Source organism: Cebus imitator, unplaced genomic scaffold, assembly GCF_001604975.1.
Source record: "Cebus imitator isolate Cc_AM_T3 unplaced genomic scaffold, Cebus_imitator-1.0 Scaffold131, whole genome shotgun sequence".
NCBI classification, from domain to species: Eukaryota; Metazoa; Chordata; class Mammalia; order Primates; family Cebidae; genus Cebus; species Cebus imitator.
Genome location: NW_016107446.1, coordinates 4,481,474 through 4,497,144, shown reverse-complemented (window position 1 = coordinate 4,497,144; position 15,671 = coordinate 4,481,474).

Here is a 15,671-nt window from a genome sequence, read left to right as displayed (position 1 = left end):
GGTGGATCACCTGAAGTCAGGTGTTCGAGACCAGCCTGACTAACATGGTGAAACCCTATCTCCACTAAAATACAAAAATTTGCTGGGCATGGTGGCGGGTGCCTGTAACCTCAGCTACTTGAGAGGCTGAGGCAGAAGAATCGCTTGAACCTAGGAGGTGGAGGTTACAATGAGCCGAGATTGTGCCATTGCACTCCAGCCTGGGCAACAAGAACAAAACTCCATCTTAAAAAATAATGATAATAACTGGACATGGTGGCACGTGCCTGTAATTTCAGCTACTCAGGAGACTGAGGCTTGAGAATCACTTAGACCCAGGAGGTGGAGGCTGCGGCGAGCTAAGATTGTGCCACTGCACTCCAGCCTAGGCGACAGAGCTAGACTGTCTCAAATAAAAAAATCTGAACAGTAAAATAACAGGAGTAGAGAGTCTGGTTCTAATAACCTTGGTTTCAGTTATATCCATAGGAGTTCATTCAACAACCTATAAATTGAGCACCTACTATGTACCAGCGAGGTCCTAGCCCTTCCCTGGCATTCTGGAAGGGCAGGAAGGAGCTGTCCAAAACAAGTGCAGCCGTGAGTGAGAACTGGCAGCCAGCCACAGTGCTGCCACACTCTCCATCCCGGTGAACTTGTTCATCCTCCATCCAGCCCTATGAGGCAAGTATCAATGTGGTACCTCCATTTCACAGGTGAGAAAATCGGGGCAGAGAGGATATGTAACCAGCCCAATGTCACATTGCTACTGAGTAGAATAGTCAGGACTTGCATCCAAAGTGGGGGGCTTGAGTCTATATTTTACATCCACCCAATCCTGGAGCTCATGAATAAGACCAGAGCTAAAAATACAGACTTGAAATCATCCACATATAGGCAGTGGGAAGACCCAGGGGAGCAAATGCTTTCATCCATGGAGAAGAGAGAAAGGCATGCTTGGGACAGAGCCCCAGGGAGCACCATTCTTAAAGGGAAGGATGGAAGAAAAAGCTGCAGTGAGGAAGGCTGAGGTGGGATGACACAGGGCTTGGAAAAGAGCAAAAGAGGGTGGTGAGAGCTCAGGGCGCCTGTCTAGTTAGCACCCAGAGGGAGACAGACATGAGGGTGTCACTAACTCTGAGCCACAGCTGATACCTGCTCCATGAGGATGATCACACGCATTCACCACTCCTCGCTGATGCCTCCTCCTCCCTGTAGTCTTCCATGATCTGCCAGCTGTGTGACATCAGCCACAACTGTGGGCTACATAGTCCAGCAGGCACAAGCTCAAGCCTGTTTCTCCTGTTACTTGAGTGCAAATTACCAAGGCTGCCTAAGACACAACTTGAAGTGAAAGGAATTGAACACCATGGTGTTAAATTACCTTGTTTATTATTTGTTTTTTGGTTTTGGCTTTGGATTTTTTTGGTGTATGTGAAGGAAACAAGGTCTCCCTCTGTCACCCAGGTTGGAGTGCAGTAGCACAATCATGGCTCACTGTAGCCTGGAACTCCTGGGCTCAAGAGATCCTCCCACCTCAGCAGCTGGGACCACAGGCACATGGTGCCATGCCCAGCTAATTTTTTAAATTTTTGTAGAGATTAGGTCTCCCTACGTTGCCCAGGCTGGTCTCAACTCCTGCGTTCAAGTGGTCCTCCCACCTTGGCCTCCCAAAGTGCTAGGATTACAGGCATGAGCCACTGCACTCGGCCTAAATTACTGCGTTGATGGGGGCTTGCATAATACAAAACCCATACAATAGAGCTTGTCAGATCACACTTGAATGCTCTTATCCCTGCTACCCAATACCTCTGGGCTTGTGCTCACATGCACAGGCTTCAAACACCAGGGGCAGTCCTCAGCAGTAGCAGATGACAGCTCTCCTGACCCTCGGCAGGGATGGCTTTACGCTGTCCCCTAGCAGGGTTAAGCTTCACTTGCCCACAGTGAACCTGTTGATTGGCTGACACTTCCTCTCTGAGTCCCTTTCCACATCCCTGCTGATGTTCCCTAGGGTCCCCTCCCAAATAAACTACTTGCCCGCAAATCTTTCTCTTAAGATCTGCTTCTGGGAAACCACAGCAGTGTGGAAAATACCGAGCAAACAGTGGGCACTCAATACCTGTAAATTCCTTTCACCGAAAGCGTGTTCCCTCCTGAATTCTCTTTCGAAGCCACATCTGTTCTTCTCATCCTGACTTGATCTTTCTCTCCCATGTAACACAGTTGTCTTGTCTTGCTTTCTTGAACCTGAGCTCCTTGAGTAGCAGACTCAAGTTTGTATTCTCCTCACTAGCAAGCACAGTGCTTTATACCAGCAGGTACTCAGTAGACCCCTGCTGAATACACACATGAACACACGCAAAGATAGCCTCCCCAGCCACTGATTAGATGCCAGACGAAATAGCAGGAGGAGTTTTATTTTAGACACATGAGTTAGAGGTGCTGGCAGGCAGGGAGGTACAGACGTCTGGCAGTTAGGGATGTGATTCAAACAGGGCTCCAGAGGGAGGTCAGGGCTGGGGGTGTGAATCTGGGAGTCATTTTCCTGGAGGTGATAGATGAAGCCTCCAGGGAGAAGAGTAAGCCCTGGTTTTTACTCCGGAAACTGCAGGAAAGTCTTTCCCACTTGCTAAGCAGAAGACAGAGGATCAGGAGGAACTTGCAGCAGGGGGTCTCATCAGTCACTGAGCTGCTCAGAACACTCTCCATCTGCAGGTTGCAAAATGCTTTACAGATGTGATTTAGTGCTACACAAATGTTGCCATTCCCATGACAGAGAGGGTGACAGAGGAAAGTTCTTAAGCTGGAGAAATAGATGTCGTGCATCTATTTAACTTTTTAAAGCAGTTGTTCTAGGTAATTGCAGAGTAAATATCATCAGTGCAAGTAAAGGATTTTTTTTTATTACTAGACAGGAATAAAAATCAAGACTTTAATGTTTCTTAATCTTTAGATACCCAGGTCCCTGGTTAGGTAGAACTTCTTAACCTGCAGACGCTGTACTGTGTGAGTTGCCACCCTCTTTACTGTATAGACAAGGCTGCTGGTTACCTTGGAGCAGGGCTTCTCTGTACCAGGAAGAAGTACTTGAGTGTTCCCCTTGGCTTTGGACATGCAAGCGAAGTAGGTATCTGCTGCCCGGGGAAAGTCAACAGGACCCCTCCTCCCTGTACCTCTTGGTATGTAAAACTGAGAGGTCATGAGTCAGTTTCCACAGCCTCCTCAACCCTTCATCTAGAAGCCTTTTTGATGGACACGTGCTGGGAGAAAATGCCACCTAGAGCACAAGGTGGCCACTCATCCAAGAAGTAGTGCAGGTTGGTCTGATGCCCTGGGGGTGGGGGGCGGTCTTGGGAAGGACAAGCTGGCTGAGCACGTGGTTGAGGCTGGAAGTCCCACTCTACCTTACATCCTTGGAGACCACGGCTAAGTATGCAAGGCTAATGTGGCATACTCACCTGTGGGGAAGCACTTGGGCTCAAGGTGGCCTGAGGGGAGGGGCTGACCCCTGGAAGAGTCCCTGGTCATCCACCAAAGCCCTGGCTGTTAAACAGAGAGAATTCAGGCCCTGGCAGGATGTGCCAGGCCAGCTGAGCCTGCACTGGGAGGTCCTCCCCCTCCTCTTACAGATGAGCTGGGCAGTGACACTCCACCATACAAGTAGCCTGCAGTGAGCAGGGACGCCATGAGGAGCCCAGTGGGTGGTCACATCCTGAAGTTCCCACTCTGCATGGCCTTGGAGCCAGCCCCTTCAGGCTGCATAGTTCTTAGACAATTCAGAGGGAGAACCCAAGACAAATATCTGGACTTCTCCTAATCTGATCATGTGAAGCCTTGAGTGATTACTTGGAACATTAAATTTAAATTTGTTTAAATTTATGGGATAGATCATTCAATTACATTTCTTTTGGTCCATAAAATCTTAATAAACAATGGCAATTTTTTCAACTTTAAAACAATGTACATTTTACTCTGATGAGGTATCCACTTGTTACCAACTGCAGTTTCCATAGCACTGTGGCAAAAATATTTCAAAATCTTTTTCAGTATTAAAAATAATCCTGCAGTTGTCTATGTTTTCTTTTGCAGTCTTCAAAAGAATTATAATAAATTTTCTTCTCCAATTTGGAGACATAACATACTTTATTTTAATTTGGCTCAAGATCTTAGAAAATACTTAAACTTGTATGCATGGTACAGTTATTAAGCTATAGCACTGCATTGATAATACATTTAATGCAATAAAGAAAATCCCTTATTTAAATTACAGTCATAAGCAGAATGAATGAAAATTGAATATAAAACAAGCTTCCAGAATAATCACAGCATAATTGACATTGAATAATATTTAATATCTGAATTTGTGTCTTGGCAGAAGTACATCCTAAATCATCCAAGGGGAGATTGTCAATTATAAATAATACTGATGTGTTTTTTAGAAAAATGTGAAATCCTTTATGAAAGACATAGAGCTAAAGTAGAATGACCAGCCTTGGGGGGAAGAGCAACGGGACTGCTTCGCGGACAGGATGATGGCGGTCCCTCCTCGGGAGAGAGACATACATTGCGAATGTGCCAAGAGTTGTGCCCATTCTGTTCTGTAGTTATATACATAGATCTTTCTAGAATAAAATGCATGTTGAACATTGCACATGCGTCAGTGGCCATTCCATCCAGGGACTCCACACCTGAGAAAGCGTCTTAGCATTTCCCCAGAGCGCCTACCAAGAGAAGGCTCTCAGACATTTTTTGAAAAGTCAAGTCGGAGCCTTATTGTGCCTAGGATGATCCCTTCCAAGAAAAGCCTCATGGAGGCTGCAAAGGCAAGTCAGTTATAGAATCACAGAGTCAAATTTAAAACTTCCCTCATTCAACCATCCTGGTTTCACACCACCACCCCTGCAGCCATGTGGTCACCACCTCTGGTCACTGCCTAGACATTGCCAGTGATGGAGAACTGCCAGCCTCACCCACTCAAATGAGTCTGGTTTATTACGGGACTTAGAAAGCCCTTCCACATACCAGGCCTGTGTCCATCTTTTGGAAACTTTTACCTATTTTCCCTTCTCTAAGCAACTGAGAGTGAATCTCGTCCCTTGTCCACATGGCTCTCCAAATATTTGAAATTATGACTTTTTGTTTGTTCACTCCTTGCCAGGAAATCATCTGGTGGGCCTGGGGAGAGCTGTGTTGTCGTACCTTCTCTTACACACCCAGAACAGGAACAGCATTTGCATGGCTTTGTCACAGGATGTCAGAGTGAAATGTTGCAGTTGTCTTCTGTGGCATAAAAAACTAGCCCAAAAACATGGTAGTTGAAAGCGATGGTGCTATTTATTTTGCTCATGCATCTGCCATTTGGTCAGGACTCAGTAGAAATAGCTTGTCTCTCCTCCACTCAACTCAAAGGCTGGTGTGGGGGTCCACAGAAAGCCTGTGTGTCTGGCAGTCAGTGCTGGTTCGTCTTCACCAGATGCCATCATGTGGCCTTTCCATGTTAACTGAGCACAAACAAGGTGGCACAACCCTGGAGAGTGAGCTAGGTCTCATTTTTACAATCCTGCCTCAGAGAGCAGGCAGTGGCCCTTCTTCCGCATTAAGTTTCTCAAGTCAGTTACAAAAGCACACCCAGAGAAAGGATCAGAGAAATAGACTCCACCTTTTGAAAGCGTGGGCAAGGTTTTAGAAGAATACACAAGATCGAAAACATTACTGTAGCCCTGCTTTACGAAAGATGCCATCTCCCAAAGGCAGTGAGTTTGCAACACCATTATAGAGCTGGGCTTCTGCTGACATGGTGACGGAGATGAGCGAGACTCAGAGTGCGTGTGGCAGGGTGTAGGGTTCAGATCTAAGCCTGTGCATTTCATCCTTAAGGGCTATGATTCATTCCTTACAGTTTCACCCATAAGCTTGATCTAGTCATATCCTGATATTCAATTGCTCAGTGGTGCAATGGGTGTATAACACCACTCCCAGTCCTTCAGTATTCCCATAATAAAGCTGTATTTCAATTATCAGTAAATATAAACCTTTGAAAATACAATATCTGTTGGCTTCTAAAAAATGGGATTTGAATTGCTGTGTGTGGCAGAGCTGAGACCAGTGCATGGTAGGTAGAAGGCAGGGGAATTTTGATTCATGATAAAGAATGCTGGTCCACTAATCCAGAAATAGAGTGAGCTACCTTGTCAAGCAGTAAGTTTTTCAGCATGAGATATTCAAGAAGTAACTGGATGATTATCTGTGCACTAGCCAGGGTACTGCTAGTAACTGTAATACACCCAACCCCAAAACGTCCATGCCTTAACACAATAGAAGTGGGTTTCCAATCCTGTCCAGCATGGGTATCACGGTCAGTAGGTGTCTACACTGCAAATGATGATGCAGAACTCACACTCTCATCTTGCTGCTCTGCCACACTGTGGGGTCTTAGAGTCCTCTGCTTCCAGCCAGAGGACTGTGCATGGCAACAAGTCAGGCCTGAGTGACACATGACATTTCCACTCCATCCACTAGTGTGAACTAGCCACCTGATCTCACCTGCACGCAAGAAGGCACGGACAGCTGTCCCCCAGACAATTCCACACCAAAGAAACAGAAACATTGACTTTTTCAGTGACTAATCTGTCACCTCTGTCCCAGACAGAGGACAGATGAAACTCTTACATTGGCCAGGAGATTGGGCCAATTATCTTGAAGGTTTCTACAACTCTAAGATTCTATACTTATAGCAATAGTATATTTAAATTTTAAACCTTGCCAAGACAGTGGGTGGGAAGGATGTCTCCCTCAGTTCCAGGTGTTATTTTTATGGGTGACGATACTGATCTACCTTATGGCTTGAAAGGGAGCTCCCAAATAATCCAACCCTCTCTAAATGCCATGCATAAGTGATCACAAGATTAAGAACACGGATATGCTGGAAATCTGCCAAGTTCCAATGATGGCAAATGCCATCTGCCTAGGTTAGTGGTTCAGAGACGATCAGTCCTCATTGTAATTTCCAGCATCCTAACTCTGTTGCCCCCAGAGCAGTCTCACCCACTCAAAGCGCAAGTGCTGCTTGCCAGGAAGCCAAACAATGACTCCTATTTACGAAAGACCCCAGCAGAATAGACACATGGGCATTACTGGGCAACTAGGATTTCATTTACAATTTGCTACATGCCATTGCACAAAAATGCCTGTGTGTACTAGACTCCAGCACCCCTGCTCTATATTCCAGCATTTTGTCTCAAGCAAGACCTGGAGATTAAGTGAGGCAGGTAAAGGGTTCTCACCTCTCCAGGATCTGAGAGGAGAGGCTCTGTGTGGTTCTATCTACAGTGATTTTCTCCTATTTTTAGGATCTGTTCTAAACAACTTTCAACACAGAACCAGGGGAAAGGAGGGTTGTTGTGGGGGGTATGCTCAATTTCCCATATTTGGGGTGGCAGAATTTAAAATCAAACATTCTTTTTATAACGATAAGAACATAAGGGCCATAGAAAAGTGTGAGACTCATTCCAAGACTACTATCTTCATGAAAAGAAAATTGATTCAATGTCCTTTTAAATTCACCTAATTGCATCAGGATTAGTGTAGTTGAATCTCTAATCTATTGGTACAAGTTAAATATAATTTGCATCCACATTTATGAAGTCTTATTTTGCCTGTAAAGTGTGATGGGATAATAAGTATTCATATCACATAAATAGAAAACATATTTTTATTAATCAGCACTGTGTTGCATTTGAAGGAAGCAATTTAATTAAACTTGCAATACAATAAATAACTGGTCATTAAAAACCTATTAGTGTTCTTGGATTTCCTGTGTCTGCATGCCTTTAAGTAATCACTTGCCTATACTTACCTATGTTATCTATAATTAAATACAAAAGCCATTTTAAAATGCCATTAAGGTCCTGAATGAAATTCACAGCTAGAACTGCCACTGTCTGAGTCTCCCCAGGTCAGCCTGTGCCCTGCATTCCATGTGAAGCTGGATCATAAGTGGCTTAGGCTCGAATCGTGTGCCCTGGGGCAAGAGTTTCAGAACAGTTCTCCACACTTTACATTGACAAAACAATAAACCTCCTTGGAAAGGTGCCCTGCTTTACAAGAGCGCTCCATTGTGTTTATTTGTTCATTCATTCGCTCACTGATTAATTCAGAAGACATACGGAACACAGCCAAGCACGGTCTCAAGACACAGCTTCCACTGAGACAGAATCCCTCCTGTCTAGCACAGGAAGCAGACAGTGCCCAGCACAGAGCATATGTATTAGGTAAATGGACCAAGTGATGGAGGGGGACTTGGAAAAGTGAAAGAATGCAGTAAGAATTAGGCAGCAGTTATGCCCAGCAGCTGCCCAGATTGTCCAACCACATCTGGACACAGACGGACTGAACTTGCTGATGCCTGAGGCTCCCAGAGTTCCAAGTCTGCCCCTCAGCACCCTCACAGCCAAGGTGTTCCAGGCCAGTTCTTTGGGCTTTGTAACCCAGACAGGGAGTGGCCAAAAGAGGAGTTCCTAGGAGGACGCCCCCGGGGCTGTGAGGGACCAGTGAGGTGCAGCCGTCCAGCTTGCCTGGGCACTCTCACCCTGTGTGCTCTGTTCTGGTGACTTTGCATCCTGTTGATTTTGCTAAGTGGGAGCTTTATTTCCAAGAATTCTTTTTCCTCTATGTTTCCAGGTTAGGGTTGGCACAAGAGAAACGTGAGCACACTTTGGAAGGCAGACGTGTGTCAGCTGTGGGCCCCGGTCCATGTGTGTAACAGCTTTGTGAGTAAGTGGTCATCAGCTCCCACAACTTCAGAGGGTGGCTCTACAATAAATTCCTTCCTCCATATCACTCGTGGTGGGCCTGCTTCTCCAATAGAGCCCTGATTGGTACAATTATTACTAGTGCTTCCTCCTGGTTTAAATGAAAAACTATGTGTTCACCTAAATATAAATTGATGGGGAAAAGGAGAGCTTTAAAAATGGTTGCTGCAGATTAAGTATCCTGTTTACAGAGCTAAAAACACAACAATTTATGTTAAAATTTCTTTTCTGTTGTTGAGGCTTAGTTTCTTTGATCCAGTCTCCCTGAGACTGGACCGTTAGGGCCACTGCTTCAAAAGCGAACCCTATAGAGAAGTAAGAACCATGGCCAGTAATATCTGAATGAAGGTAGAGGGGAAAGTAGACTCGATTCATCCCAGCCAAAGCTACCCATATGGCAGAGACATGTCATCACTTCCAGGGATGTCAGAAGCAATGAGATCAGAGACTGGGTACCACCCCTGGTCCCGTCAGGAAGCACCCCAGTGGGTACTTGGCCAGCATACCTGGCTGGCTCTACTTTGTTCTCTTTCCACCCACTCCGTCAGCTTGCCTCAGTTTCAGACTCTAGATCTGGGCTCATACTTATCCATGAGGGTGTAGGTCATCTGCTTCCCTCGATGGTCTTTAGGGTCCTTTTAAACTCCAGAAGTCTTTGGCAGCTGCCAGAAAAAGGGGGTGCTGGGCATGGTGGCTCATGCCTGTAATCCCAGCACTTGGAGAAGCTGAGGGAGGTGGATCACCTGAGGTCAAGACCAGCCTGGCCAACACATGGTGAAAAAAATATAAAAACTAGCCAGGTGCAGTGGTGGGCGCCTGTAATCCCAGCTACTCAGAAGGGTGAGGCAAGAGAACTGCTTGAACCCGGGAGGTAGAGGTTGCAGTGAGCAGAAATCATACCATCGCACTCCAGCCTGGGCAACAAGAGTGAAACTCTGTCTCAAAAAAAAAAAAAAAAAAAAAAGACTGGGCGGCTGGGCATCTTGGCTCATGCCTGTAACCCCAGCACTTTGGGAGGCCTAGGCAGACGGATCACCTGAGGTCAGGAGCTCGAGACCAGCCTGGCCAACATGGTGAAACCTCATCTCTATTAAAAATACAAAAACTAGCCAGGCATGGTAGTGGGCACCTGTAATCCCAGCTACTTGGGAGAATGAGGCAGAGAGAATCGCTTGAACCCACGAGGCAGAGGTGGCAGTGAGCCAAGACTGCACCATTGCACTCTAGCCTGGGTGACAGAGAGAGACTCTAAAGAAACAAACAAACAAAAAATGAAGAAGGCACATGGAGCCTTAGTTATAAGCAGAAGCAATGGGGGAAAAAACACTAAGGGATTAGGATTACTTTTTTCTTAAAAAGTGGCTAATTTTGCAGGCTATGTTGACACATGAGAGAAGATGCTCCCCATACAAGTAGCTATGAATTCCCAGGTAGGCCACTCATTGGAGGACACTTGAGAAAATTAGATTAGTTGCATTGCAATGCAGTTTTGTCTTGTACAAGATCTGATCTCATACAAAGGCACAGGATGTTTCTCAAACCAAATTAGGTGGCTTGCTTATATTCATGGCTAGTAGTGTTAGCAGTGGCAAATACATGTGGTTCTGCAGCAAGTCGATTCTTGCCTCCTGAAGGAAAGAATTTGACTGAGGGTCATGAGGCAGAGTGAGAGAGATTGAAGCAACTTTTATAGCAGGAGAGAGAGTTTATTAAAAAGTTTGAGAGCAGGAATGGAAGGAAGTAAAGTGTACTTGGAAGCTGGCCAAACAGGTGACCTGAGAGATGCAAGTGTGCTGTTCAGCCCTTGACTTGGGGTTTTATACATTGCATGATTCCTCAGTTTGCATTACTTCTCCCGATTCTTCCCTTGAGGTAGGCTGTCCACATGTGCAGTGACCCGCCAGCACTTGGGAGGGGCCGTGTGTGCAATGTGTTTACTGAAGTTGTGTGTGTGCTCATTTGAGACACTTTTCCTTCCCAGTTGAGTGTTCTAGAGGAAGACCATATATCAGTTAAATTCCACCATTTTGCCTCTGAATGCACGTGTTTGAGTCCACTTGCCCAACTTCTGAAACCTTATTGGGAAGCTGTTGATCACCAACTTCAGGTGTTTTCTATCCATTGGGAGATTGCTTTTCACTGGTGCCAGCTGTGACCAATTATTGTTTTAGCAAGACAGTTTAACAACTGCTGGACCATCACCTTATGATCAGCCACCAACATTCCTTGGCAGGGTTGGGGGGCCTCCGCTCCTGCCCTGCTCACATCTACTTAGCTACCTACTCTAACAGTAATTTACAGGTCCTTCATCTGCAAACCAGAGTCATGACAGTGCCTACCTCATGCAGTTGTGAAGCCTAGAGGAGTTGATATACACAAAGCACTTTTAACTGTGTCTAGTCAATAGTAAGCTTTCCATATGCATAACTATGATGTTTGCTGTTACAGCTTTAAAGCAAAAATAAAAACCTAATCCCTCCCCTCAACCAACTGGATGGACCCCTCTCTTGGCCAAGAGGACCCAAAGAAACCTGAAAAACTATCCAGGCCATGATGGGAAGGGGGATTGGACATGCCTCATTATGCCTGCCTCCCCTTGGAGCATAGATACAGATGACCAGCATTAACATTAAAGTAGAGATCCTATGACTGATGAAACAGACTTTGTAGCAATGATACCGAATTCCAGCATGACTGTAGTGTAACATCACATGACCGACAGCAGGCCTTGAAGGTAATCAAAGCATTTTGCTCCCAAATATACATGTATATATTTTTTTATTTTTATTTTATTTTTTTGAGACAGTCTCAAACTGTCGCTTATGCTGTAGTGCAGTGGTACAGTTTCGGCTCAGCTCACTGCAATCTCCACCTTCTGGGTTCAAGCAATTCTCCTGCCTCAGCCTCCAGAGTATAGCTAGGACCACAGGCATGCACCACCACGCCCGGCTATTTTTTTTTTTTTTTTTGTATTTTTAGTAGAGACGGGGTTTCACCATATTGGCCAGGATGGTCTCGATCTCCTGACCTCATGATCCGCCTGCCTCAGCCTCCCAAAGTGCTGGGATTACAGGCGCGAGCCACTGCACCTGGCCCCCAAATATATTTTGAAAATATATTCCTGGACATATTTTGAAATGGCCCTGCAAAGCTGTCTCTTGTGGGAAAAATTTTCATCTGTAAAGAATCTCTATTCACATAACTAGATCTTTCCCCTTCCAGGTCCTCTCAATTCTGAAGAGATTAGCTTAGAGTTGAGCACCTTTTAAAGGTATGAACAGGAAACATTTGCTATTTATTGCCTCTAACGGAGTTCACCTAGGGATTTCACCTATGTAAAAGAACCTTGGCCTCCATAACCTCCCTCTTATTTTAAGCCCACGCATTTCTTTCTGCTGACTTCAACTCTTTAGATAATAACTTAACTCTTTCAACCAATTGCTGATCAGAAAATCTTTGAATCCACCTGAGTGCCACCCCCTTTGGCCCCACCCCGCCGCCTTCCAGTTGTCCCATCTCTCAGGATGGAATGTATACCTCACATGGATTGACTGAAGTCTTAAGTCTCCATGGGTTATAGCTTGATTTTATATATTTTAGGGAGACATAAGACATCAATCAATACTTGTGTGGTATATATTGGGCACATGTTCTCAGTACCACCTTAGGCTGTGTCAGAGGTCATGGTCCTCATGTTTGGCTCAGAATAAATCTTAAATATTTTACAGAGTTTGACTGTTTTCATCAACACCATCATGGTAGTTATAAGGTTGAGGCAGAGCTGAGGCTGGACTCAAGCTGTCGGGCTTTCCCTTGCTTCGGTGCTGTTTCTTCCCACCAGGTCACCTGTCAGCCAGGAGGCAGGCAGCTGAGAGCGGCGGGCCTAAACCCAGCACAGTGCTGCACACAGGGGGCGCTCAGTAAATGTTAACACATGGACACAGGGAGGGGAGCATTACTTTCCTTCTTCTTTAGTCATGCAGCTCACTGTTTTCTGCCTCCTGCTTGCTCCTTCCCTTTACTAAGGTGACCTGAGTGTTTTATGAGAGTCTGGGCTGCTTTGCAATCTGCTCCTCTCACCCATCAGTGCCCCACTTCCCAAAGCGTTTCTTAGAACAAAGCCATTTATTAAATAATTTACAGCAATACATTTGTTCTCTCGGCAGGTACTTAGTAGCTCCCATTATTCTCTGCTACTTGCCACCTCTTCTGAAATTTAAAGTTCTTAAACAGCAGAGAGTAGAACACCCTGCACTTAGGCTGCTGATGGCTGTGGCTCTCCTTCCTCTCCCTTCCTCATCCTCCCTCTCCCACAAGGCTCTGTCAGATGCCTTTTGACAGATGATGGGCTTTTGAGAAAAACAGCTCTAGATCTTTGAGATTATTATTCCTAACTACCGAAGAGTTACGTCAAGGGAGAAAAATGTCTAAGTGCTATTCTCGCCTCATTAAATTATCTGAGTATTTTGAGATTAAAGATTAAGGAGAACTTGGCAGAATTTTTCCTTTTAAGACACATTCTGTGATGCTTTTAGTTTTTGTCTTTTCTTTCCTCTTTTTTTTTTCTGAAGTGAAATTCTTTTAAAAATATATATTGTGCCACTCCTAACATTTTGCAGGAGTGGGGGCAGGCTACTTTATACACCTTTTGGATTTTTGTTATGCTCTTTAGAGACTGAGGATGGAGATTTCACCCTGATCCACCTGAGAGCCGTCAGGCATCCAGCTAGAGGCTGGCTGGGCGACCAGGTTGCTCAGCCTTCCAGCCTCTGAAAGCACTTAAACTAATCAGCTTTCAGATATAAAACTGGGCTCACCAGCACCTAAAACACTCAAGGAACCAAGTGCTTCCCTGAATCTGAGGCAACTCCATCCACTGCACCACCCCCGCTTCTCCCTCTCGGCAGTCTCCAGTGGGCTTGTCTTTCCTTCTGTTGCTCTGTCCTTCTATCTTCTCACCCCAACTTCCACAGCAAACCTCTCCCTCCTTCTCTTGTTTTCACCATTTCTGCTTCTGGATCTTTATTTTTATCTTTGTAATGCTGTGTTACGCACGGTAACTATGTGAATACTATTGATGGACTGCACAGTATGGGGTTTTTCTACATTTTTTTGTTTTTATGAAAGTAATATACTTCCAAGGCAATGCATGAATTATAAGAGGGCACCTAGCATGGAAGTGGCAGGCAGCCTGCGCTTCCTGGCAGCCTCCCACCCCCAGGCCGCTCCCACTGTGTCTGTTTCCCTTTCTACTCACCTCTCATTCTTGACTCTGAACCCAGGCAGCTATCTGAAATTACAAAAAGGATTTAGTACCCCCACCACCACCACTCTTCATCTCCTCTTCTTCCATCATGATATTGCACCATTGGATTTTAGTTCTCCTATTGGTTAGCTGGATAACATTGCATAATTGACTTAAAACTCTGCTTGCATTCCTAACCACACAGGCAACAGGGTTAAGCTCTGGGCTTGTGAGCTGGATGTCAGCAGCCTTACTTTGATTTTTTTTTCCCCTGAGACAGAGTCTCGCTCTGTCCCCCAGGCTGGAGTGCAGTGGCAGGATCTCAGCTCTTTTCAACCCCCCCCCCCCCGCCACCCCGGGTTCAGCAATTCTCCTGCCTCAGCCTCCTGAGTAGCTAGGATTATAGGCATGCACCAACATGCCCAGCTAATTTTTGTATTTTTAGTAGACATGGGGTTACACCATGTTGGCCAGGCTGGTCTCGAACTTCTGACCTTGTGATCTGCCCGCCTCGGCCTCTCATAGTGCTGGGATTACAGGCACAAGCCACTGCACCCGGTCTACTTTGTTCTTAACTTTTCTTCAAACCATGAATTTCTGGGCTTTTTTTTTTCTGGAAGTCCTTATTATCTCCCTTTTTCTTGCATCATTTGTCAAGAATCTTGCATTTCTTCCATTATTGTCAATTCTTTTTTAAGCACTACATTGTAAAATTTATGTGTGGGATCCTTCTTCTCCCTTAGAGACCTCCCTGGGGAGACCTTCCATTTCTGCTTCAGATTGCCCCGACTTTCTCTCCAGGCTGGTCCGCTACTGTCATCCTTGGACTTCTTAATACTCTTCTGGGATCAAGCCCCTCTTTCCTTCCTCTTTCTTGGTTTATTCCCTCCTCTGGTTAGAGCAGTGGCCCCTAACCTTTTTGGCATCAGGGACCGATTTTGGGGAAGATAATTTTTCCATGGACTGAGGTGGGGGCTGGGGGATGGTTTCAGGATGAAACTGTGCCACCTCAGATCATCAGGCTTTAGATTCTTATAAGGAGTTCACATCCTAAATCCCTCACATGCACGTTTCACAACAGGGTTCACACTCCTAAGAGAGTCTAATGCCCCCACTCATCTAACAGGAGGCAGAGCTCAGGCAGTAACGCTTACTTGCCCTCCACTTACCTCCTGCTGTGTGGCCCAGTTCCTAACAGGCCACAGACTGGTACTGCTCCATGCCCCAGGAGTTGGGGACCCCTGGGGTAGAGAATATCCTTAAGAATTCCTAAAGAATGCATGGGATGTAAACTAAGCTCTAAAAAATGTAATTAATCTCCCTTCACACTTGATAGATTGAACACTATTTTTTGGGACTTCTGGGTTCTGTAATAAGATAATCTTTATTTTTGAAAAATAAAGTAGAAATTGAAAAACAAAGTAGTTATAGATGACCTGTCAAGAACACTAAGAGTTTTAGTGATTACATGAAGACAGCAGGTTTAGAACCCCCAATACTTTAGATAAGAAGATGACAAACTAAAAGAGAATATAAAGTTAGCATGATTAAAGAAACAAAAATCGTAGTTAAAACTCAAAGAAAAGAAAAAGTATGCAAAAAAGATGTGGACTCCTGGTTCCACTAGGGATACC